At 38.6% G+C, this 4,309-nt stretch overlaps 1 non-coding gene across 1 annotated transcript; it reads left to right on the top strand.

The window, feature by feature from the left end:
- The first annotated feature begins 222 nt into the window (after positions 1 to 222).
- Positions 223 to 329, top strand: LOC136321107 (U6 spliceosomal RNA). The gene has a single exon (XR_010728405.1). It is a non-coding gene; the product is annotated as a U6 spliceosomal RNA (small nuclear RNA).
- Positions 330 to 4,309: the final 3,980 nt, after the last annotated feature.

The raw sequence follows: 4,309 nt of genomic DNA on the forward strand, positions 1-4,309 counted from the left end.
ATGTACCATACCTTGTTGGTAGTACAACCTTCTTGTTTTCATCACAGTTATTTGATTAACAACAACTGATTTTGCCTCTAACTGGATTAAGAAAATTGAAATTTATTGGAAAAGTATTGAATAGCTCACAGCAGAGGCTGAGAGTAATTAGAGCAGTGCTACAAGTCTGGGAAACAGGAAACACTACCAGGTTACTCAGGTGTTACATGTGATTCTACTGCAGTGGTTATTTCAGCAACATATGCCCTAAAATTGAAATGACATAGAGGAGATTACCATGAACCCTGTGAAAATGTCACATGCAAACTCATGAAGTTTTCCCTACTTTTTTTTCATGGAGCAGAAAGGAAGAGGAAAGAAAGAAAGAGAAAAAGAGAGAAAGAGGAAAGAAAGAAAGAAAGAAAGAAAGAAAGAAAGAAAGAAAGAAAGAAAGAAAGAAAGAAAGAAAGAAAGAAAGAAGAGAGAGGGAGAGAGGGAGGGAGGGAGGGAGGGAGGGAGGGAGGGAGGGAGGGAGGGAGGGAGGGAGAAGAAAGAAAGAAAGAAAGAAAGAAAGAAAGAAAGAAAGAAAGAAAGAAAGAAAGAAAGAAAGAAAGAAAGGAGGGAGGGAGGGAGGGAGAAAGGGAGGGAAGAAAGAAGAATGAAAGAAAGGACAAAGAAAGAGAAGGAAAGGGAGAAAAGGCAGAAAGAAAATTAAGTTGGAGATAAGGAAAAGGAATAGAAGAAAAAGAGAGGAAGAAAGGAATCCAGGAGAAAACGAGAAAGCCTGATGGACAATGTTCTGAATAAAAACCTTCCAAAGAATGAGGCTACCTGAAAGTGAGGAACTTCTAATCAGGGACATCCTCAGTCACCAGCCAGATTACTATGTGACCCATAAACTCTGGAAAGAATTGAAACTCTGAAAAGGAAGTTGACTAGATAACTTTTAAGGTCTCTGCCAATCACAGGGGTCTATGATTCTCTGATATATACAATACTAACTTAAATGTTGAGGACTTGGAGTGGATGGGGAGTGGAAGGGTTTGCAGTAGAACTAGATGCAAGGGAACAAGCCAATCTCTAAGCAGTGGAGAGCTATGGTTAAAGCATATGTATTCCTGTGATTTTCTTAACCCCCCCCCCTTATTTGATCAACACTGTGAGTACAATCTTGCTTCCTTCCCATGGTCCCAAGGGTAGCTTGACTCTCAGTTATTTCTATTAACCAATACACTAAGGACATTAGGAAGCTTCTGGAATAAGACAACCTTGAGACTTTTGATGTGTATGTCAAGTCTTAAAAAATTAAGAGAATATGTGTGTTGAACTCAAATTTCCTCAGCCTCTGGTGAAAGTATAGTTTTCAACATCATAAATCCTTTGGTACCTGGGTTTGTCTTACCATTGGAAAACAGTAATTCTATTGCCAAAGGGGTGCAGGAAACTTTAGATGCCTTTTTAAAAAATAATTAGATTTTATAAACTAATATTTTTGTAATTAGTATAAAAAAGATTTTTTTTTTGAAGTAGACATAAATATAATACTTGTTGGTAAAAGTATACAAAATAACATTTCAGGTGCTTTAAATGCAAAACTTCAAAATAATCAAGAATTGAAGTCTTTCTTCAAATGCTAAATTGCCCAGAAGTTACCATCAGTTGGCTTGTTCTACTATACAGAAGTCTCATATAGGACAGAAGTGAGATATTGTCAAGTATTAAAACATGCTGTTTACTCATTATAAGTAAAAAAAAGAGAGAGAGAGAGAATCGCTACAAAATGACTGTGTGAAATTGAAAAGAATAAGAACAAAATCCCACAAGATATCAGGATACAAATTATAACTTTAACCATGTCTCTTTACTGGATAACACGGCCTCATTAACATTTACAAATACTTGGAATTTAATCTCTATCCTAAGCACTAGTATTTCAGTTGTTTCTACATTTCCAATAGACAGGTACACAGTCAATAATTGAGCTGTATAGTTGTAAAACTGGCTGAGAGCAGGGACTAGGTGTGGAATTCCTGATTAGAAGTGACACAGCGACTGCAAAGCAGCACTTTGTACCGGTACTGTGTGTTTCTTTGGTGCACCTTAAAGGGGGCGTGGCAGGACTCTGTCAAAAGCCATGGTTCCCAGTCCAAATCATTTTCTGGTTAGCTTTGTCAGGAAAATTACATTTCCTAAAGTTACTAGGCATGTTAATGTAAGTTTGTGGTGGTGGTGGTGGAGGGGGGTATTTAGGGAGGAGAGGTATATATCTGGAGAGCATTTTATAAAGTAAATTCATGTTTATTCTCTTATGCAATTCTGAAACTTGAGCAATAAGAATGGTCCATTTTAAAGATTAACATGAGGAGGTATGCTGTGACTACAAGACACATGCAACGTGATTCATCTAGTATCTAGCATGGCTCTAACTGAACACCACATTCTTCTACCAACTTGTCACCGAGCCTCAGTCTTCTCAGGACTCTTCTACCTTCCAGAGTTGCTAAAGAATTCAATGAGAGCCCATATGCATAAATGGTACATTCTAAATGCTAAAAAAAAAAAAAAAAAAAGTGGCTATTAAAAAAAATCTTCTTTCTAGACTCTCTCTAATATACCAGGTTACCAGGTTACGTTTACTAAAACAAATAAGTTTATATCTGTTATTTCATTTGTTGGATTCATGCAGTCACTTTGAATGCACTATATGTACTTTGTACTTGATACCGGGGCAACCCCATCAATTAAGTCTTTGTCTAGAAGCTGTGTTGCCCTGCTATGGCCTCCATTGCAATTTGTACAGGTCAGCCATTCTTTTACAGAGAGAAAAATGCACCCATGAATGCATTCTGCATACAACAAACAAGCAAGGAAGAGGAAGTAAGTAAAAATCAGCAGAAGAGAAAGAGCAACTGCCCTTTGTTATTTTTCTGTCTGACCAGCTAGATTTGTCCGCTGAGAAATGTGGCTGTTTCCTTTAGCAGTCTTAGTAAAGGCTCAAGGTGGAGGGTGGGGGATGAGAGTCGAATGTCAATTGTGGATTGGCATGTCGAGTTAGGTTTGGTATTCTACCTACTGCTACCTCCAATTCTCTCTAGAGTGAGCAAACTATACTGGTTTTTCAGTGCTTAAGGCATTTCCTGGGATGTGGCACTTCCAGTGCTGAAAAGAGAACAGTCCCAGCAAACCGGGATGACTGGTCATCCTATGTCTAGCCTAGTTTGTTAGGACCCATCACCCGATGCCTCAGGTTTTACTGGAAGTGCTTCACCTGAATTCACTGGGCAGCCTTGGCTCAGCCTTCTAGAAGCCCAACACAGGGCTCATCTGCGTAAGATGATTGGGTTCCTGAGTTACATTCTTTTCATTCACAGCCCCACAAAATTTTCAGGGAGCAAAGGAGTTAATGAATAGATACTTATAATTTTATTTAAATTTTTCTCCCATTTTTTTTTCTTAAACTTTGGCACCTGCTTCCACTTGTCGCTAGCAGGAAACAAAAGGAATCAAAAAGAGCCAAGGCATGTTAATGAGAAAACTCAGCAACAGCTGATGGTTAGTTTCCATCGGCTTTCTTTTTCCATAAACATGTGGCGCATGGTTTTGATTTTCTCCTGAATATTTATAACATGTTTATATATTTTTTCTGATAGTAAACTTATATCTACTTCTTACGCTAGACTGGAAAAGTAAAGGCTAAAAATAGGGCTAATAAACACTGCGGCTTATTGAACACCTGCTATGTGCTGGGTATTTGACTGGTATTTCAGTTTGATTAATTTGTTTACTCTGTACATCAACTTTATGAATTCGATGTTTTATCCACTTCACATTGAACAAACTGAGGCACAGAGAGGTTAAGAAACTTAAGCAGCTGGAAAAAAGGAGAGCTAGGTTTTTAAGGCCAGTGGTCTCAGTGGTCTACCTGAAGAGCTAGACTGTGGTACACTTCCTCGGTAATGACTTTAGCAGCAGCATCTCCAGGTCCTTAGCTACCTGCACCATCATGAGAACCCTGGCCTGGGATAAGTGTGTCTAACCCTTCAATTCCTTTGGCCTTTGAAAACTGTGAGCACTTTCCCCCATGTGCCTGGAAACTCTCAAAAGAGACATAATTTGAAAAAGACAAAGATTTTCTTACCCCTCCCACATACATGCACACATGCTTCTTGGAAAAAAAATTAAAGTCCTAAAGAAACCTAAAATACCCAATGAGAATCAATTGATAAAATATGTCTCTTCTGGGACATTGCCATACTCCTGCTAACAGGCACACCGTCATCAGCATCCAACAGCCCTAGGATTAAATCTTCAGTGGTGACTAGGTACTGGC

The sequence above is a fragment of the Saccopteryx bilineata genome, chromosome 1 (genome assembly GCF_036850765.1).
Source record: "Saccopteryx bilineata isolate mSacBil1 chromosome 1, mSacBil1_pri_phased_curated, whole genome shotgun sequence".
NCBI classification, from domain to species: Eukaryota; Metazoa; Chordata; class Mammalia; order Chiroptera; family Emballonuridae; genus Saccopteryx; species Saccopteryx bilineata.